Source organism: Vulpes vulpes, chromosome 2 (genome assembly GCF_048418805.1).
Source record: "Vulpes vulpes isolate BD-2025 chromosome 2, VulVul3, whole genome shotgun sequence".
In the NCBI taxonomy this organism is placed as follows: domain Eukaryota; kingdom Metazoa; phylum Chordata; class Mammalia; order Carnivora; family Canidae; genus Vulpes; species Vulpes vulpes.
The window spans coordinates 132,317,446-132,340,325 of NC_132781.1; the positions used below are offsets into that span (position 1 = coordinate 132,317,446).

Genomic DNA, 22,880 nt, shown 5'->3' on the forward strand with positions numbered 1-22,880 from the left:
AGATTCTCATTCAAATTTCATAGGTGAATTTTGAAGATAATTAGCATATGAGTTGGTGGAAAGAATGGGAATGGAGAAGAAGACAAAGCACTTCTGAATCTCCCCCTTCCGGCAATAGCAGCTCCCAGACACTGACAAAGATCTGCTGTCTCCCTGGGTGCTGGGTGGGGAGGAAGAGAGCGGCTGCTAATCCCTGACCTGGAGGTAGGTCAACCAAGATGCAGAGGGGAAATGCCTGGGCAGAGGACTTAATCCCTCACCTTGTGTTTGTTGCCTTTTCTGGTTCCTTTTATTTCAGGACAGTGGGTCCCACACGTTGATCCCTAACTACGGGCGTCCCTAACATAGCCAGCCAGCTTTTCATGGGGAAAGACACAAGAGGGACTAAAAACGATTTCAGCCTTTCCCTCTAAGTGAACATTCTTTTTTTCCCTCCCCTTCTGCATTATCGTGCTACGGTACTTTAAACTTCTCCCATCATTAAGCCTTCTGAGTGAAATATTGAACTGATTAATGTGGCATTTTCCACTAAACTGTTTCAGGAAATGTTGCACCTTACCAGTGGGATGCTTTTGAATAATGTAATCTCCTTAGTATAATTAAAACTAAGTTCTGAAGTTAGTACCTTTTCTCCCTGGAGACACTCATCAAAATGTCAAGTGTTCCTTCTAGTAGAACTGCAATCCCATAATACAAACAAATATATTACCCATTGCTCCTTACTAGCAAGAAGCCCTTGATGCATTTTTTTGTCATTTCATTTCTGAACCTGAGCAAGCGGTGTAAGAAATAATGCTTACCAGAAGCTGCAGTGACCCGAGTACCCAGGGTGGTGTTCTGTGCTAGCTGCCTGATTTGCATTTACTGATATTTCTTGTTTGTCTTCAAGAGATGAACTTTTTGTTGCTGTGTTGTTATTTATGTACAGAGAACAGTGTAAATCTAAAAGTCATAGGTTTTTCTTAGGGCTTTCACGGAGTTTAAAAGGGGGAAAAGTCAGAGACGCACGCCCTCTTCTGGCTGAAAAGCATTTAACAGAAGGATCATGCAAACCTACGGGGTTTTCAGGGAGCCTTTGAACACTGTTTGATATGCAGTGCATTATAAATGAATAATCAGAATTATTCTCAAGGTTGGCAGCATTCTTCCCTCTAAGGACAGGGTAAGGTCTGACCTCAGAGAGTTGATCCCAGCCACCTGGCTTTTAAGAAAAGCTCTGGAGTATGTTAGGCAGATGGACCATTACCCAGGTGAGCAAGAAGGTAAGGAAAGAGATGCTGTCAAGAGTCCTATCCTTCTCTGAAACAAATATTAAATCCAGACAAGGGTAAGTTTATTCTGCAGGTTCGGAAGACTTCTTTCTGAGCAGATAGCTGAGAGGAGCCAGCATTTCTTGCTAATTATCGGCTTTCTGTAGAAGAATCTGAAAGAGCTTCAAAGGTTTCCAAATGGCAGCCTGTTATTTTCTGATGAGTATAACTACTCTAATATTTGCTTCCTCGAGATCATCTTAGAATCTCTGAGAGCCCACCCCACCTCTGAGGAGCCCGTGCCCAAATAAGGTGGCCCTGCCAGTCTCCATCTGGGAAGGAGGTGGAAGGAAGTGACAAAGGAAAGCGCAGACTCTCAGAGACAGAAGGAGCCCAGCAGGACTTTGAAAAAGAAATATTCAGTGCTGGAACGTGCTTCTTACCAAATAGTGTTTTTATTCTCTAGAAAACATGCTTCTTTCCAGCGTGGAAGGCCAGGCTGGCTGCCACTTCTCTTTTCTTTGCCAGCCAACTAGTCATTAGCAAACAATGAGTGACAGGAAGACTGCAAAGGAAGAAGGAAGTGGGCATGCAACGAACAGCACAGGGGAATTATGAGAAGAGTGTCAATGAGGAGAAATTATTCAAGTATCAGGCTGGATGCTGTTCTCTTCCCTGGGAGCTTCAGGGTGAAGAGGAAGGTGAGGTTAGCAGAGCTGAGGAGGGCTGGCTCCTGGCCACACAGCTGGGGATGTGCATACCTGGGGCTGTGTGCCCCTGAGTGTGCACACACCCATCACAGTGGGTGGAGGAGATTCTTTTCTGTACCTAGCCAATGATAGAAATGCTTGGAGCAAAGAATTCCAGAAAACAGTTTTCATCTGAGTGAAAGCTCTTTGGATGGCAAATATTAGAAATCCTCTTCAACCTAATGAAACAACAGGAATTTATTGGAAAGAATCCTAGAGTGTCTCATAGGCTCCAAGGGCAACAGTGACAACGTGGGCTGAGCTGCTGGTGTATCTGGAGCTGTGAACGAAAAAGCAGCGAAGAAGCCAGGCAGCCACTCTTGCTGCCCGTGTAGCTCTGTTCCCCAGCACCACGTGGTGTCTCATCTTTCTGCTGGCTTTTTCTGGACTTTTTCCTTCTCTCTTTCATCTCTGCTTCATGTTTCTATGTCCAAGCCCCATGGACCATGGCCCTGGAGTTTATGTGTCCTCCATTCAAATGACCCATAAAACTGAATAACGTATTGTGTTCTTTCCGATTCCACATTTGCAGGAGAGATGGTTTGCACCATTCTGCATTGGGTTCACCTGTTTCCCAAGCAGCCACAAAAAGAAGGAAGGGGCATGCACACTACAAACGTGGCCATCAGGACTCACCCATAAAAGTAGGGAGAAATTTCTGAGAGAGGAGGGCAATGGGCTGGAAAGAAGGTCTAATGATAAACACATTTTCACATGGAACCCTGAAAGACCATAAAATACAGCTAAATTGATCTATGAAATGCCCAAACAATGGGTAGTTTTTTAGAAAAAAAAATAATTGGAATTGTGCTTGCTTCTGAAAACTTTTTCAAAGAGACACCAAAGTATGTTCCATACAAGAAAAGATAGTTGGAAGTTAGAGGATCTGAGAACTATTCTTGGCTCTACCAAACTGGCTTTATGAATAAGTAATATAATCGCCTAACATTCTTTTCTCATCTCTAACTGAAATAGCAGTAGGTACTGTATTTGTGTCATAGGGCTACAGGGGAGGAGAATATACTACTGTACTTACAGGAGAGGTAGGAATTAAGAAGAGTTTGGGGTTCTGTATCTAATAATTACAAGTCACATAGAGACTTGGGAGTACATTACAGTTGGATATAAGAAAGCAAGCCAGTGGAATTGCTCCACCCACCATCAGCCTTATCTGTAGTACTCTGGAGGAACGGAGCTGTAAATTCATAGTCTTTCCAAGCCAGAGCAGTGCTTACTATTGCTAAGGAAATACAATGAATAATAAAAGCGTTGAGAATGATGTTCTTGGTGGACTACGAGAGCTCCCACTGATGCCCACTGGATCAGAAATGCGACAGATCAACGACTGGTTTGTTGGGTGTAACCCTTTGTTTAGCAAAGCAATTCAATGAGACTAAAGTGGTGTTTTACTAAGTTGAGTTAAAAGACTGGTTACTCTCACTCCGGGTGTGGAGGGGCAGGGGCAGGTAAAGTCCAGTCTTTTGGCAAGTGTAACTTCCCAAGTTTGTTGTGAAGACCTGATAACGGATATAAAAGTGCTTTAAACACCATAAAGCACTACACATATGTAAGTTATCATAATTATGATGATTAGCAATGTCATAAGGGCAAACCACTAAATCAGTCATGCAAATAGCGCATGTACTCAGTATCTCAAGGTTATCAAGCAGAGAGCCTAAAGCAATTGGATCATCTTCCTCGCCTTCTAAGTTCCTTTTCATTCAGCTTTTGTGGGTCTGTACATCTGTAAAACCAGAAGATATATTTGGCTTCAGGCTACTGTTTTCTCAGCTGAATGGAGGAATGCCTTCTTTGATTATTCATATTCCAAATCTGTCACAAAAGGGAAAATGTATGTCCGTCTCTGAGACATATTCCATGCCACCTACCAAGTGTTCCAGAGTAATATCAAATGAGAGCTGGGATTCTGGTTCCTTCAGTTCCTCCCATCCAGGATGGGGGATATAAATGTTGAAGAGGTGAAAGAGAAAGAGAGCTGGAAGGCAGAGGTTAAGATCAGAAAAGGACATAGTCAGAGACAATGACTCTGTTTTCAGTAGGTCCTCATGAGGCTCAACAGAGATTAAATAAGGGAACAGCAGGGACACCTGGGTGGCTCAGTCAGTTGACTATCTGACTCTTGATTTTGGCTCAAGTCATGATCTTGGGGTTGTGGGTTTGAGCCCTGGCATCTGGCTCCATGTTCAGCAGAGAGTCCACTTGTCCTCCTTGTTCACGTGCTCTCTCTCTCTCTGTCTGTCTCAAATAAATTAAAAACAAAACAAAAACAAAAACCAGCAGTCATTCTGGCACCTAGGTGATGCTAGGGACCCTATATTATATCCAAAACAGGTAAGCAGCACATAAGAGCCATTTTCAGATAGCAACCAATACTACCTGAGATTTTTTTTAAAGATTTTATTTATTTATTCATGACAGACACAGAGAGAGAGAGAGGCCGAGACACAGGTAGAGGGAGAAGCAGGCTCCATGCAGGGAGCCCAACGTGGGACTTGATCCCAGGTCTCCAGGATCACACCCTGGGCCAAAGGCAGCGCTAAACCACTGGGCCACTGGGGCTGCCCCTGAGAATTTTTTTTTTAAGTAATCCCTTCACCCAATGTAGAGCTCTAACTTACAAACCCAAGATCAAGAGTCATGTGCTCCACCGACTGAGTCAGTGAGGTGCCACTATAACTTGAGACTTTAGGTCAAAGATAGCTATTTTTGAGCAGTGAACAGACTGGACTCCAAACTAGAAGACTATGATGGAAGGTTATGGAAGCTTTTCCAGTCAGTTCGTGTGGGGTGTAAGTAGAGACTGGTAAAGAGTCTTTTTAAATGAGTATTGTAAGGTGGATCCTTTGACCATATATAAAATTTGTATTTTGTGAAATAAAAGACCTCCAGGACCTATGTCAAGCTTATGCTCAATATTTTTCCTTTCTCTTTTAAACTTCTCACATCAATCAGTACTTCACTGTTACAAGTGTCATAAAGTGAGGGGGCTAATAGCCACACAAAACCATTAGTTCCATTAGGTTACAGGGGTTACCTATGAAAGATATGACCCTGGCCCCAGGCAACATGCAGTAGAATTGAGGAAATAAAAATATAACAGGAGATAGCCTATATAAGTATTTAGCATACCATATGCCTGGCACAACATGTGGATTCCAAGAGGATATGCTGTATTATTATGACTGTTATTGTTGATGTAAGGTTACTCTCAGAAGCATAAGAATGATGTTAAGAAACACATCCTCACTGGTTACATGGCCACCATCACCTTCCTCCTAGCCCTTGTGGAGGACCAGGAGGCCTGGCAATGAGCCAGTACCCCAGGGGGATCTCCAGGGACAGAAGAATAGGGGATAGGCATCTGTCTCTGAGCTGTCTGGAGCATGAAGAGTCAGAACAAAGAGACCAAGCCAGAGCCTAAAGAAGTGCCAAGAGTCAGATCTAGGGGAATTAATTAGGGCCAAAAGCCAAGTCCAGACATTTCTGGTGAATAGGAGAAGAAGCCATGGGTCAGGAGCCAGGTGGAGTCCAGAGGAGAAAAGAAGCCAATTTGGAGCAAATCAAGGAGGATCCTGGGAGGTTGTCCAGAATAGTCCTGGAATAACTTTTTTTTTTTTTTTTTTTTTTAGATTTTATTTTATTTATTCATGAGAGACACAGAAAGAGAGAGAGAGAGAGGCAGAGACATAGGCAGAGGGAGAAGCAGCTCCATGCAGGGAGCCCGTTGCAGAACTCCATCCAAGGACCCTGGGATCATGCCCTAAGCTGAAGGCAGATGCTCAACCGCTGAGCTACCCAGGCGTCCCTGGAATAATCTTTTATTGGCCCCTGGGCATGACTGTTTTAACACTGTAAAGCTGAAAGATCAAGGCCCATGAGCAATACTGTAGGATAGAAAAAAGAAGGAGGAGAGGGAGAAAAAGAAAAAGGTGATGGAACCAAAGAAAAAAATTACAGTTTGTTACTGAGTATGAAGAGGATATACAGCCTGGTAAGGAGGAGGTGGTGAGCATTTGGGGAAGAGACAGTGTTTGCCAGCTCCTAACTGTAAGTTCGTAAATTGAAAACTTAGGAAACCTCTTCCATTAGACTTCTTGTTTGTAACTAGGGCATGCGGGCTGGTAGTTCTGTTTATCTGCATTTCCCAAAAGGATGGCCTTCTATTCAAACTCACTAGATTCATAGTAATGGCCATTCTCGACCTTCCGCCCAAAAAAATGTAACTCTTCCTAAGATAAACAGGAATGATAAATAGAAAAAACAATCTTATAGAATTATCTTAAAAAATAAAAAACTCATGTAATTTCTTATATTTTTTAATTACACTTTTAAATATTAGGGTTACTACTCCTTCCCTTATTTTCCTCATGGCTTCTAGGAATGTAGCTCTTAGCTCCTTTTCGCAGGAGTGGCAGGGAAATGACCGAGCTTGGGGTCAGAAGGCTTTAAATCAAGGTCTAGTTCTATCTAGTTCTGTGACCTTGGGAGGTCCCTTAATGTTTCCAAGTCTATGAAATGAGAGGATGATACATGTGCTTACTACATAAAGGAGTGAATGTGTGCCATGGATAAGAATATGTTAAAGAGTGTTATAAAGTATTCAAAGTCTTATACAGGTAATAAACCAACTTTTGAGATCACAGAACTACAATCTGAAGAGAACTTAATACCATCCTAGCTTAAACCTTTCAAGTCTTTTAGGATGAAGGACCTTGTCTTAGTCATTTCAGGCTGCTGTAATGAAATATCATATACTTAATGACTTGTAAACAAACAGGCATTGGTTTCTCACAGTTCTGGGGGCTGGAGGTTCAAGGTCAGGGTGCCAGCATGGTCAGGTTCTAGGGAGGGCCCTCCTCCAGGTTGCAGATAGCCCCCTTCTCGTTGTATCCTCACATGGTGGAAAGAGCAAGAGAACTCTCAAGTGTCTTTTTACAAGGGCACTAATCCCATTCCTAAGGGCTCCACCTTCATGATCTAGTCACCTCCCAAGGCCCCTCCTCCTAATACCATCACATTAGGGGTGAGGATTTCAACATACGAATTTGAGGGGAACACAATCTTCAGTCCATAACAGATATTTTCTTCGAATAAAATCATACATAACAAATAAAAACAAGAGCTATTATAATACAGTAAGGAAGAGAAGGTACCACATCCCAGATAGATTTATATCACCCTGGGCCCCATCTCCCCAGCCCTACCTCTACACTGGAGAGGGGAGGATGTGGCCTTAGGTATTACTCAATGCACAAATTTTAAACTCACTGATCTCATCCAACCTCCTTAAATTACAGTTGAGGAAACTGAGGTCACAGAGTGGGTTACAATTTCTCCTGCTATAAAATATCTTTCTAAAACACCAATTAGCTTACACATGATTAGTACATAGGGGAATGATGTCAGTAAAATATGGATAAGAATGCATTAGTTTATATGTGTTTTCTTTTAGGCAAGGGGAGCCAGAATATCAAGAAAAAAGGAAAAGCCCTCAACTCAACTGCTGTACAGACAGGAGCACTTTGAGATCTATTAAATAGGGATGCCTGGGTGGCTCAGCGGTTTGGTGCCTGCCTTTGGCCCAGGGCATGATCCTGAAGTCCCAGGATCAAGTCTCATGTCGGGCTCCCTGCATGGGGCCTGCTTCTCCCTCTGCCTGTATCTCTGCCCCCCTCTCTCTCTCTGTATCTCTCATGAATGAATAAATAAAATCTTTAAAAATAAATAAATTAAATTAAATTAAATAGATAGATATATAGATGTACCTGTGTGACCCTCAGCTTGTGGCAGGCTACACTTGCTCTTGTGCCCACCTTCATAGCAGCAGCCCCACCAACTCAGAGTTCCACTGCCATCTATATTATCTCCATGCTCCCAAGCCAGCATTTCCACTCTGTTGTTTTTGTGCTTTACTAATATTCCCTGGCCATGTTGAATGCCTGGACTTTGCCAAGAATCTACAAAGGTACTATAGTAGTCAGCTCAGGCTGCCATAACAAAATAACTCAGGCTAGGTGGGTCTTAGACAACAGAAATTAATTTTTTTCACAGCTCTGAAGGCTGGCAGTCCAAGATCAGGGCACCAGCAGAGTTGGTGTCTGGTGAGTCCTGGCTTGCAGATGGCCATCTTCTCACTATGTTCTTATGGAGAAAAAGAATGCAAGCTCTCTGGCATCTATTCCTCTTTTTGTAAGGACACCAGTCCTGTAGCATTAGGGCTCCACTCCTATAACCTTATTTAACCTTAATTACCTCCTTAAAGGCCATACCTCCAGATAGTCACATTGCGGTTTAAGGCTTCAACATATGAAAGGGGATGGGGTGGGGAGAACTCCCCAGTCCATAACAGTACCAATTATGTTTTTGTTAGCACTGTTATTAGTGTCACATCATTTCATTGGTCTGTCCTTCACTTTATATTTCCCATAGGATTGAAAATATATTTCTGAATGCCCAGTGTTGGTAAAATATGGAGAAAGGGCCACTCCCTTATATTTCTGGTAATAATATAAAATAAAATTAGCACAACCTTTATGAATGGAAACTTAATAATACATATTGAAAGCCTAAAAATTCTGCATATCCCTTAACTCAAACATTCCATTTCTAGTCATTTATCCTCAAAAAACACCAACCTATAGCTTTAGGATATTTACCATAGCATTAGAATTTGGAAAATTTGGAAGTACTCTTAATAATAGGGGACTGATAAATCACTTGATGAAATTCTGTAAAACTATTCATACAATAATGTAGAGCGTGGAACGTGGAAATACACAACACACTAGGTGAATAGAAGTGAATTTAAAATTATGTAAAGGATATCTTATATGATTCCTTTTTTTCTAAAATATCACACTGTATGTTTTAGGTATACTTCGAAGAAAGGTTAAAACATTACCTCTGGGTGTAAGACTAAAGCTGATATTTATTTTATTCTTTTTGTTTCCTCTTATTCTCCACAGTGAAAAAGCAACATATTTATTTTTAAAACTATGTAAATATTTACATCTAGATACATATACTGTATGTACACACACAGTACAAGTGCGCACACCTTTGTGTTTAAATTGTTAGAGGACACACGTTTGTGTTTAAAATGTTAGAGGAATAGGAACCTTAAGGTGAATTAAAATGTTTACTTCAAATGATCATGTGCCTCCATCATCCATTTCTTAGAATCTTCTGCATGCTCTGAATTCCCTGGGGAATCTTCTCCTTCTTTCAATTGACAAAGCAACAAAGGCATTACAACAATAACAAAAGTCTTTTTCTAGACAAATAGTCCTTGTTAGACAACCAATCACCCCATCTTTCCTTATTTTTCCATCCTTTCAAAAATCAAGGCAAGAAAAGGGGAACCAACAATACAGCTTACCAGTAACACTTTCTTAACAAAGCATTTTCTGCTGTTCTCCACATGTTCAGTAGCTTGAAAGGCCCAGGAATGTCCATAGGACTGTTCCGTAAGGTGATTTCAAACATGGGCATCGTTCTTTTCAAGTAGAGCTAGAATTTCCGTGGGAGACCTGAATAGTTCCTTAAGAGTGGTTCAGGTCTCTGAGCCAAATATGTATTTAGGCACTGTGGTGGAGAGTATTTGCCAATGAGACTATCAATGCCCAGGTACACATGCAGTATGTGTTTTGCTACAAATGTTTTCCCAGTAAACAAGAGTGGAACCATCAAAAGAAAGAGAATGCTAATTTTAAATCAATTAAATTCAAACAGAAAGGCTTCCTTTGGGTATAGTTGCCTTTTAGTAAGCACACTACTTTTGGAGACTTGTAGTATTTACCCACAAATTGTTTTTGAAGTGTCTGTGGCATTGAGAAGTTGAAGTCAAACTGGTCTCTCCTGCAGCTCCTTCCCAGTCCATGAATTATTGAGGGTAGAATTTAACGGGGCCAGTATTGTTCATCACCCTGCTCTAGACAATATAAATGCATACTCCATTATTGTTGCATGATAGAGCATTCCTGTGTGAGGTTCACAGACATGATAGGGGATGCCTAGGGAATCGGGAATCACATGGTTCTGTGGATCCCTCTTCCAGTCACATTAGGACCACTAGACAGAAGGAAATACATCAAAATCAATTGCTGCCCAGGATATTGGTCTAGAGAGGAGAATGGACTCTGAACGATGAGATCTTTCCAAGCGAGGCATATCCAGCCTCAAACCTCACTTAAGGATGTGCCTCTGGCCCTGAGTGGCCTCTGGGACCACCTGGGAAGGGAGAACTAGCAGAGCTTGAGTCCCTGCCATACCAGTTCAGTCAAAGGGTGGATCATAGTCTCAATCCTACAGAGAGGAAGATAGTTGGGTCACTTCCATGCAAAGAAATGGCTCCCAGAGATGACGTTCATAGCCTGGCTTCTTAAACAGATCAAAGGTGGTACAAGAATTCCTGCAAACAGTTGCTCACCTTCCAATGCATGAGTCACTTAACATCCAGTGTTTGGGGTTTAGATTTGCTGTCATTGTTTTCATTGTTGTCTGGGGTGAGTTATTGGATTGAAAGCAATTTGGATATTGTCTCCCTCCACGGGGCTCTGCAGCCAAAAAGAGATTGATGAAAAGCAGAGGTTTGGGGCGAGTGATTCCAATGCAGCTTTTCTCAGAGCAATACAAATGATAAGGCTGTTACTTGGGAAAACAACAGTCCGTAAGAGTGATTTCATTGTCTCTGATGGGGAAGGGCAGGCATAATAAACATTAAGTATAGTTCATGACATTGGGGAATGACGGATGATAGGATGCTACACAGTCTTGTTTCCTCATAAGGATTCCTCAATGTTTGCAAAAGCCATATTTTTGTATGGTTCAGGAAGCAGCAAGACAACTTGGCGGTCATCCTTGACATTGGTACAGTACTTTAAATTTTACCAAACACTTTAATACACATTATCACAGTTTATCCTCAAACTCACACTCCTAGGTAGGAGGGCAAGCACTCCTGTCTCACTAATGAAGAAACTGAGGGTCAGAGACTGGCCTCGTTTTACCCAGCCAAAATGTTCCTTCTTATCTACCACCATACCCACTCATGGCATACAAGTCAGGAGACTAGATGTCCGTTATTTGTTCCTCACCAACTATTTAATGAATATACATTAGATCTCAGTTCCTTTTCTATACTGTAGGATGATTAGTAATCATGTAACAATACATGTTTTAAAATAAGAGACATATGACAGAAACCTGGCAACATTTTTGAAACCAATCAGAATAAATTAGGAGCCACAAGTAATTTTTTGACCTGTTGTGTAAGCTGCACTTGAATCCAGCAAGAATAGCAACTACCAACTGAAAGATGGTCCTCCCACACACTCAGTTTTCGGCCATGGTCTAAAATGTAAGGTGTTCCAACTATGTTCTAAGGGAAAAGAAATCTCATCTTAATCTTGGATTTATGCTTATAAATATTTTTGCTAACATGATTGACAAATAACACTAGCTTGTCTTGTAGGGTTGCGTTGGTGACAGCCAAGTATTTCTATGTACATGATGTAATTTAATCCTCATTCCACCCTTGAAGACAGGTAAAGATAAACATTCTTCCCACCTGCCATTGGAGCCTCATTGGGAAGGTGGGCACAGTAAACTGAGAGAGATCAAGGGTCACACGGGGAACATGCATCACACTTGAAGTAAGCAAACTGGGGCTTGAACAGGAGGACCATCTCCTCGTATAACCTCTGAAGCTCCCTGAGCTCCAGGGGAAAACTTAACCTTCAAGATAGGCCAGTTACTTACCTGCACTTTCTCAGTCCCATATCCACTTTTCTCCATTTAGCTCTGTGAAGCTAGAGCTAAGAACCCCTATGGCCCATGGTTCTCAAGCTCCCTTGCCCATGACTTCCTATCGGTTTCTACCAGTAGGAAGACCAGGCCCACCATCAGAGGGTGAGAACAGAGGAGAAACTGTTCTCTGGATTGGCCAGCATCTCTGGAGGTAGCCTCTTCCTTTTGTGATTCTAGCTCCTCCAGTGGCTTCTCTCCATGGTTCTAGTCCAATAACAAGTGGGCTCCAGGAGTCCACCACCTTGATCTCTCCTTTTTACCCCCAGCCACGGAAGTAGGACTGGTTCCTGAAGCTACTTGTTTTTGGGAATGACCTCTTCTTGTTAATTATTTCTCCAGCACCTTATCCTCTTGTTTGCTTTTATAACCCATCAAAAATATATGTAACCAGTTTCTTGTATGAAACTTCTTTGAAATATCTAAAATGGGCTCTGTTTTCTTAAATCCATCCTGACCAATACAGAGAAGAACCTAGCACAAGAACTGCCACATAGTTAATGTGTTAACATCAAACAATTAAAAAGGAAAAGACTTGCCAGTGCTATATGTTGGGAACCGCAACACAACTGTCCCAACGCCCTGTCATTGGAGCTTTGTGCTAGGTGTGATAGCTATATGAGAATTGTCTCCAGGGATCCCTGGGTGCCGCAGTGGTTTAGCGCCTGCCTTTGGCCCAGGGCGCAATCCTGGAGACCCGGGATCGAATCCCACGTCGGGCTCCCGGTGCATGGAGCCTGCTTCTCCCTCTGCCTATGTCTCTGCCTCTCCCTCCCTCTCTCTCTCTCTCTCTCTCTCTCTCTCTCTCTCTCTGTGTGTGTGTGACTATCATAAATAAATAAAAATTTAAAAAAAAGAGAATTGTCTCCAATAACAGAATGCTTCCAGATACCTAGAAGTTTAAGATTTTTTTAATGATGCATGCACCAATTTAATGTAATTTCCAAAACAGGGATGATAAAAATACTGACCTACCTCATAGAGCTGGTTGGAACAACTAATTAGCTCTCATAAAAACACTTCAACCACCTAAAGTACCTCATAAAAGTTTATTATGAGTAGTAATGCTAATAGTTAAACATATAATGATGGGCATCAAATGGGCACGCTCCACAAGCTGATGGTGTTTTAAATTCTCTTTACGATCTCACCGTTGTTTAGCAGTTCATATGTTGAGAGCTCTTCACAGCTGTAAATTAGTTAATCCCCATGACACTCACTCCTGAGAGATAGGTCAGTATTATTTTCTATTACTATGGCAACAAATCCTATGTAAATGCCCAATGATAGAAGTTGGAGATGAGAGACAAGAAAGGTTAAGTGACTTGTTCAAGGCCACACATCAAATAGGTGGCAGGATCAGCTTTAAAATGCAGAGGTGCTGACCCCACAGCACACTCCAGTCCACCTGGTCAGCACTGAGGGGATCATTGACGTTCATTTGCTTAGAAACTCAGTGAAACAGAAAATATCAATATGGTCTCTATCCTGGAACAAAATAGGAACAATTATAGTTTACGGGCATATAATTAAATGACTATACTTTGCTAGCCCATCAATGACAGGCAGTAACAGGAAGAACAGTATGAATTCTAAAGACAGACCTTTCAAATTCATACCCCAGCTCAGCCTCTGATACATACCTACTGCACAAACTTGGTCATGCAACGTGACTGCTCTGATCCTCAGTTTCAGGGCCTAATAGTAGCAAAATGAAGCTAATAATGGATCTACTTCACATGGTTACTGTGAGGATTTAATGTAAAGCACTTAGAAATAGAGCCAAGTAGATAATAAGCATTCAGTCATCATCAGTTGTATTAGATAGATGCTATTACACAGGAAATATTTTTGCCTTCCAACAATGTTGCATGGAGGACAGAGATGCTTAAGACACAGACCCTGTCCTCAATTGAGTTTTGTACAATGTGTAACTTACCAAACAATATCAGGGGACATCTCCCTATATGGGACTGTTAATTGTTCAAGCAAGGCCACACATTGCAAAGCAAATGATGTAATTCCTCAGTTTTCTGATAAGGAGTGCTCCTTCTGCTCCCTTTATCACCTGTCCTTGGGTTTCCATTTTCATTTAATAAACCTTATTTACACTTTTATAAAAAGGCAGAACACAAGTAAACTATCACTAAAAGATTTCACATGTTAAAGAGAGTGCCGTGGGTATTCAAGGTAGCAGGATCAGTTCTGGCTGAAGTGTGTAGGCAAGAATTTTGTCTTTTTTTTTTTTTTTTAAGAATTTTGTCTTAAAAGATAAGTCTGTTTTTAAAACCCAAAGATGGCTGTGCCAGTTGCTGGGGAAGGCCAGGTGGGTGGGTCTAGGGAATGAGTGGGGCAGACATGAACAATGGAATAGCAAATCTTAGCAAAGGAAGAATGGAAGGATGGTTATTGAATACCTTTATGATCCAGCAACTGTGTTGGCACCTTACATTACTTAAAAAGGTCACATAACTGGTAAGTGACCCTGCTGAGACCCAAATCAATTCACCTATTCCAAGTGTGAGACGATGCAAAAAAACCATCATTGACGTTAAGAGTGGAGAGCATGACACAAAGTGGAACTTTTGTGAGATTACTCTGGGCATAGTATTTAGAGAGGATTCAACAGGTAGTCTGGGAAAAGCCAGATAGATTTTTAGAATGCGAAGAGGGATAAAAGCTGGAATAGAATGGTGATGTGGGACTGGAAGGGGGAGCTGCCCAGTGGCTCAGTTCTAGCTGTGTAATAGAACCACCTGGAGATAGTCTTAAAACTACTAATGTGTAAACTCACTGACTATTGTAGACACAGTAGGTGAGAATCAAAGGATACCATTTAAAACTGACACTAAAAAGAAACCAAATAGAGTCAATTAAAAACAGGGGGCTCAGGGCACTTGTTTTTTATAATGATGAAAATAGATATCATAAAATTTACCATCTTACATATGTTTAAGTGTACACTTCAATAGTGTTAGGTATATTTACCTTGTTGTGAAACAGATCTGTGGAACCTTTTCATCTTGCAGAACTGAAATTCCATAGCTACTAAGCAACAACTGGCCAGCCCCTGGTAATCACCATTCTACATGCTACATCTATGAATTTGACTGTTTTACATACCTCAGGTAAGTGAAATCATATAATACTTGTCCTTTTGTCACTGGATTGTTTCACCTGGCGTAATGCCTCAGAGTTCATTTATACTACAGCATGTAACATAACTTTATGTTTTTAAGGCAACGTAATAGTATAATAGTATTCTGTTGTATGTCATATATACCACATTTTGTTCATCCATTTAGTAGTTGGGTATTTGGGTTGCTTTCACCTCTCAGCTACTGTGAATAGTGCTGCCATGAATATGGTTCTGTAAATATCTCTTCAAGAGCCCTGCTTTTGATTCTTGTGTTTATATACTCAGGAGTGGAATTTCTGGATCATATGGTAGTTCAATTTTTAATTTTTTTAGTAACTTCCATACTGTTTCCATAGCAATTGCACCATTTTACAATCCCACAAACAATGCACAAAGGCTGCAACTTCTCCATATCCCCACCAACACTTAGAATGTTCTGGGTTTTTATAGTACCCACCCAAAAGGGTGTGACTACGGGCATTTTTAAAGGTATAAATACAAGATAATTTCCAAAACAAAAATATTTATCATACTAAATACCAAAAAAAAAAAAAATTGAAAGGAATGAAAACAAATTGTATAGAGAAACATAGCAAATGTAACATAAATGTAATAATAACATAAAATAACATGACAGAATTGGCACCACCAGCTTTGTCAGTAAATATGTATAATGTTTAATTCACTTGCTGTAAGATTCTCTATCTGGCTCACAAAGCAAGACCCAACTATGCTCTATTCAAGAAACACAATACAAGTAATTCACAAAGGTTAAAAATAAGGGAATGGGCAAAGCTTTTCTAGGCAAAAGGAAACAGTGAAAAGCAAGGTTGCACTCTTGATATCCCATATATTCCGGGAGGAGGGGAGGGCAAACTGCATTGGGTCTCTGTTAAATTCCTGATTTAGGTAATGGCATTGTGGTTATAAAAGAGAATATTCTTAGTTTTAGGAAGTACATACTAAAGGACTTTTAGGGATGAAAGATCTCAAAAGGTTCAGAAAAAAATCGAGAGAAGAATAAAATGTGCAAAATGTGTAAATAATTGGTAAACCAAGACTCTTTGGAGTTCTTTGTAGCTTCTTTCAACTTTTCTATGATTTGGAGATTTTAGCAAAACAAAAAGTTTAAAAAATTAATCATAATACATAGATCTAATGCCCTAGAACTTCTAATTCTTTTAGCAGCAAAATCAAGCCAAGACTATGGTATTTTTTTTAAACCAGCTAATTCTAATATACATTCAGAGTTGAGAGCCAATGCAATAGTCAATCCATGGCACCTAAGTACTTAACTGGATGTATGTGGTAACAAAAAAGGAGAAGTGAAGGAAGACTATGGTAGGCAGAGAAATGACCCCTAAAGATATCCAAGTCCTTGTCCCAGAACCTATGAGTGTTCTCTGTTTGGCAGAAGGGACTTTGCAGACATGATTAACTTAAGAGTCTTAAAATGGGGCGATTATCCTAGATTATCTAGGGAGGCCCTCAATGTAGTCACAGTGTCCTTGTAAGAGGAAGGCAGAGGGAGATTTGACTACTGAAGAAGAGGTAGATGTGGATGTGATCATGGAAGCAGGAGGTTGGCATGACATAGCCATGAGTCAAGGAATGACCTGCAGCCACAAGAAACTAAAAGAGCCAAGGAACAGATTCTCTCCTGGATCGTCTTGTAGGAACCAGCCTCTGATTTACACCTTGAGTTTAGCCCTACAAAACTCATTTCAGACTTTTGGCCTCCCAAAGTGTCAGAGAATAATAAACTTGTGTTATGCCCCTGGGTTTGGGTAATTTGTTACAGCAGCAACGGAACAAACATGGTGCCATGAACAGAAGCATGACCTATTCAAGAGGATGAGTTTTTTATCCATTCATTTCTGGACTCCTAAAAAGAAATGGGGAAGTGGATAATCAGTAGATGAGACATTTCAAACAGATTTCTGGAAGATGAAAAGCAGAAGGAGACATGCTGATAGAAAATACAGATACAGGGAACCACATCCCCAAACATTTGATCTAGGAGTTATAGAGATCTGCCCAGAGCATCTCTTGTAAGCCTCCAAGCATAGAGCTGGCACTTAAGACAGCAGGGCATGGTAAAACACTGGGCTGGCAAGAGGATTCTTTGAATATCTATATACAGAACAGTTGTATTAGGGAGTGCCATCTCCCCCTTCTTCTCCCCTCTTGCTACACACAGCCCAACATTTATCCCTGAAAAAACTTCTGGTGGGCTCTTATTTAAGGAAACTGAATAAATAGTGTTCAGGAGAACCCAAGAGTCTGTGTTGGATGTTTTTACCCAGAGATATGTTCTCCTCATTTTGACCTAAGGTGAAGGTCCTAGCCTACTTACTCCAAAGCAAAACCTGCTAGTAATGGACCCCATCCTGGACACTGTGATTAAGGCAGAAGACCTTCCTGTTTAGGGCAGAGGAAATCTGTATCACCTACTTAGTCCTTTTCTTTTAAATATGAATGGGCAATGAGTCCATTAGAAACTCCAGGGGAAAAAGGGCAACAGAAGCAACAATCAAAAGATATTTGAGAAATTTATGGCTTAACTGTGAAGCATTCTACAACTTCAAGCAACCACAGCAATGTAAGGCAAGAGAAACCTTTTGACCTTGAAGCTACAACCATTGTATTGAGTAGCCCAGAGGATATTTCACTGCACTCATAAAGGAAGAAATGCAATCCTAACCTACAACTCAACTTTGCAGTGAGCAATATTCACATAGTTATAATAATGTCAGTGCTGTTCTTTGGTTTTCAATCTATAGCAAAAGCTCATAAAAGTTAATTATTGTTTCAGAACAGATGTAAATGTTAACTATCTTGAAAATGTAAAAGCCAGAAGACATGGCTGAGATGAGGTGGGAGTTAGCAAGGGAGGGGTAAAATAGAGAAATGTAATAAAGAGGATAAAGTGGGAGTCAGAGAGATGTAACACCTAATATCACAAAGTTATCTAATAAAATAACTCAAAAGTAAACAACATAGAGATCAAACATAGCAGAAGTAGAAAGGTAGAAATGTGGGGTATAATACGAATGAGCTAAGTCTTGGTCTTTCATGGCTGAGAGTCATCATATATTGCCTAAAGCTAAAAAAAAATCAAGAAATGGAAGTATATTATTTAAAGGTATGGAAGTAATTATTAGAAGGCTTGAACTCAAAGAGATTGTTTCCGGAGACTGGACTAGGATAGAGAAAGAAAAGTTGAAAGATTGTTGCTTTTCATCATAAATTCTTCTATGTGATTTTTCTTTTCACCACATGGATGTATTTCTCTAATAACATGAGTTTTAAAATGATAAGTTACCAAGGACATCATGGTAGATCCTCAATTACTGTCAGCCTAGTATTATTTACTGTATGATTATCTTATATTGCCCTGGGGCCATTATTTAAGAACTGAACATGGTTATACAACTAGAGTCTTTAGTCATAAACTCTACAGTTAATCACTATATTCTTATGTGAATAAAGGGAGTATAGGAAAGAAAGGGAAAGAGGGAGGGGAAAGAAATAATAGGAAAGTCAAGGTAGGAGGGAGGTCAAAGAAGGTCAAATTGCTGAAGTCAGATTCAGAGCAGAACAGATGAGTACTCAGGGTAGAGATTTCCAACAGGAAGGAGCTTTTGAGAGCAAAAACCCAGATACCATTTGGAACATCATTCCCATAGACCAGCACAGTCACTAGCTCCGCTAGAATAGTCACCTTGGCTTTTGGCTCAACAGGCTTCCTCCTGGCACTCTCCAACCCTGCCCCCTTCCTGTACACACACACACACACACACACATGCTTGCTGTTTATCTCTACCAGTTCCACAATGTACAAAGCCTTTTCCAAGTGCCGCCTTCTTGATGTCTTTCCCAATGATCTCAGACCTTAACAATCTCTCACTTGCTAAACACTTTAATATTTGACAATAGTTGGTAGGTACCATATGCTTTACTAATTGTTTGGGTTTCCTATGCCCTTCATCCCAACTAGATCATAAATTCTTTTAAAGAAAGAAACTCTGACATCCTTCTTTTGTCTCATCTAAGAACAAAGCACAGTGTTGCTTCAAATAAGTAATTACAACTCTGGTTAAAGCAGAAAGTAATAGATGAAGTTTTCATTTTAACGGAAACAATTTTCTTTCCCTACCTTGCACTGAATTATGATGAGGGCGTCTAATACATGTCATTTGTCATGTTTGTTACCTGGTTAGGACTTCCAGGACTCCATACAATGCCAGTCACCTTTTGTTCTCTGAGACAGGCAGCCTCAAGTGTTGAGGGTTGGGGACATTAGGAAGAAGAGATACAGCACCATGGCTGATTTTGGATCTAGTACATACTGCCCCTCCTACAGAGGAAAATCATCCAGAGAGCAGGCATGAGCTCATAACTCATAGGTCAGAGGGACACATGGCACATGACTTAACCCTTGTGGCCAAGGGAACAGGGCTCCTATGGGAAGCACATATACAGGACTTGATGTGATCTAGAGAGGGAAGGCAATATGCCGGGCATCCACTGTCCTCACCTCCACCATCCTTCCCTCCCATTCCATACAGATGCTGCTGCCTGAAATGTGAGTTCTTCCAATTATTTTGGCATCTATGCCAAGGTCACTTTCTTGTATTCATGTTAGCAGACTTCTTTAAAGCTCAGGTCAAGACCTCTGCTCTCAAAGGAAGCATGTCAACATTTCTTCCGCTTGTTGCCCCTCACATCATGGCAACCACTTGCAATGTGTGTTTATCCGGAAAGCCCCAGGCAGCCAGCATGCTCAGACAAGCTGAACAGAAAACTCTACTGTGTACAGAAGAAGAGTTTTTGGTGTGCCCTCTGGCCCTGAAAATAACACTGGTTTTGCTATGAAGATTTATTTACCTTCAGAGCTTTTTTCCCACAAGTGCACGGAAATACCAACCCACATACACTGTTGACTGAACAGCCTTTTCTCTCTTGGTCATGAAAAAAATTCACAGAGTCTAGGACACTCCTGGTATGTGTGAGTGAAAACAATTCTATCACTCACTTTTTCTCCAACTTCTTTTGAGATTTGACAGGGAAATCTGAAAGGGGACACTTCCATGACAATAAAGAAGAAGCCAAGAGCCCAGTTGTGGTGGCTGATTAAATCACGTTTTAACCATTCCTTCTGGTTTGTAGTGCTTTTCCCTAGAGCACCCTTGTAATGGGGCTACAGCACCATTTATTATTTACAATTGCCTTTTTTTCTTGTGAGATCAGGCTTTGTTAAAAGTCCATTTAAGACTGGTCATACTTCAACTAAGGGTCAGTTGAAGCTTCCAAGTAATCTGCTGGGTGTCAAATGTCATTATGGTACAAGCCCCAACACCAGCACATAAGGAAATATATTTACCTAAATTCGAAGAAGCTGTGATATGTGGTTACAGAACCCAATTCCGTGCAAGGACATGTCAAAGAGAAAGAAACAGTCCCACCATTTCCTCTGCTGTCTGGTGTATGTGACACTCATCCCTGGCACGTGAATATTTATGTATACTTTGTGCAAGTCTTGCTAATTGTAATTATGATTGCTTACTACAGTTTCCAAGGTAACAGTTGTCACTGCAATGCTTCACTGCCAACTCAATTTCCATTCTCCTGCTGATATAACAAATATTGTGTGACATTTTAACTGAAAATATCTGTAAATGGGTGTCTGAGTGTGGTGTGTTTCTTTAAAAGGAAGGAAAACAATTATTAGCTTTTCATTATTCGTCTCAATGGCACATTTGATCAGTAATTACTTCAATTTTATATTTAGAAAGGAATGAACTGGAGTCCCACCAGGTCTCGGATTTGGAGGTTCTGGATTCTGACCCTGCCTTTCCCATTGACCCATGTGGCCTTGGTTCAGTAGCCAAGAGTTGGTCCAGAAACTGTGCTATAGTAAATGAAACAGAATTCTTGGGCATCTCCCTTCCCCAGGGTACACTTACCACATAGGCACCTTTTATTCTCTGAGACATGCAGCCTGGAACGATGAGGGATAGGACCTGAAGGAGAACAGAGAGAGTAGATTCCCTTCATTTTGACTGCCTTCTGTCTTCCCTCTAAAGAGCAGAGTCGTTCAGGTCAGAAATACCTGTGAACAGGTGGTGGTAGCTACAGTTGATTCTGGTAATGACAAGGATGCAGGAACTTTACCTCAGCCCCAAAGCACCCTTTCCAGTCAGGGATCCCATCATGGATCCCACTTCCCGCCCACCTTCATGTCACTTCCTGTCTTGCCAGGAGAGGCAGGTCTCAGATACATTCCAGGTAGACTGCTGACCAAGAAGGATGCTGTGATACACCAACAGTTTGAGTTAGCTGCCCAGCCCAAGCTCTGATTGAAGGCTTCACGAGGTTACAAGTGAAAACAACAGACTGCAAGATCCTTAGTGTTGTGTGTGTTTTTGTTTTCCACAATATAGCACTTTTCCAACTATCACGAGTAATTGAAAATTGTATATGGAGGTGTTCAGTCCCACCTTTAGCCAAACCAGCAGTGCCTCCTGTTTGCCAGACGCATCAGTGATGTGAGAGCAATTACACAGATGCAGTCCCTGCCCTCAGAAGACTGACAGTCCTGGGGAAGAAAAACACATAAACACATAAAATAGCTTGCGAAAAAGAAATCTGTGGTGCAGATCAGAGTGTAATGGGTGTTCAAAGAAGTTAGCCTGGAACTGGAGTAATAAGGAAGGTTTAGCCCTGAGCTGGGTATGAGGGTCAGGAGAATTTACAAGAAAACAAAACAAACAAACAAAAAAATAGCGACTATAGGTGAAAGAACGTAGAAAAGACATCTCAAACATCACTTAGATTTTTACTTGCCTGAATCGATCATTTTAAGTATAAAAAGGGTCTAATCTGGGATCCCTGGGTGGCTCAGCGGTTTAGCCCCTGCCTTTGACCCAGGGCGCGATCCTGGAGTCCCGGGATCAAGTCCCGCGTCAGGCTCCCGGCATGGAGCCTGCTTCTCCCTCCTCCGGTGTCTCTGCCTCTCTCTTTCTCTCTATATATCTATCATGAATAAATAAATAAATCTTTTTAAAAAGGGTCTAATCTAAAAAAGAATGATTGTGTTCATTAGCCATGACCCTTTGGGCCAGGGGAAAACTAAGATTAGGACAGACATGGACAATGTGGGTGCCAAAGAACAGATGTCTCCTTTCAGGTTCCAATATTGGCATTCCAAGCAAGTCTTAGAGGAGGAAAAGCCCTTTGGTCATTCCCATAGTTCACAGCATTCTCCCAGTTTCAGCTTCCTCTCACTCTCTCAGTATCCAGAACTATTACCCCTGGAAGGAACCCTCATTTCTCCCTCCTCCCTCCTGCCAGCCCATCAGACTTCTGGCCTCCTCTCTGCTTATGGCATCTTGTCATTCCTGCAACACTCTTCCCAGGATCATTAACCAGGACCCTCAAGGGCACGCACTAGACCATTGCACAAATGTACCTGCCCAGCCTCCAGGAGGGGTTACATCCGCCCTGTAGAAGTAGCGAATTTTTTGTAATTCATTTGCCCAGGGAAGTAGTTTTTTCACAGTCTGCACCAAGGCACTCTGTACCAGCAGTAGCACTGACCACCACAGGATCCAAGCTTTGCTGGATATTTTGAGGTCACTGCTATCACTTTGGGCCTCCCCTGATGTCCAGCATCAGTTGATCTGACAAATACGAAATACCATGGATCCTACATATCACCTAAAATGAATCTGACCACAGTCTGCTCTGAGACCATGATGCATTGCAGGTTATTTTCAGGAACCTCTGTTTACTATGTGAGGAAACACGAGGTGTCTGGAGTCTGTAATCAGAGGCTGAAAAAGATGTCTCCAGACTCTCAGCTCAAAATGGCATTTTTAATTTTGATTTCATCACCAAAGAATACTTACCATG

General features: G+C 41.2%; 1 long non-coding RNA gene across 1 annotated transcript in view; it reads left to right on the forward strand.

Annotated features, from left to right (window-relative positions):
* LOC112935468 (uncharacterized) overlaps positions 1-22,880 on the forward strand; it is a 205,160-nt gene that overhangs the window by 160,766 nt on the left and 21,514 nt on the right. Inside the window, exon 9 of the long non-coding RNA XR_012000020.1 lies at positions 14,854-14,952. This is a non-coding gene — a long non-coding RNA (uncharacterized lncRNA). The remainder of the gene's footprint in view (positions 1-14,853; positions 14,953-22,880) is intronic.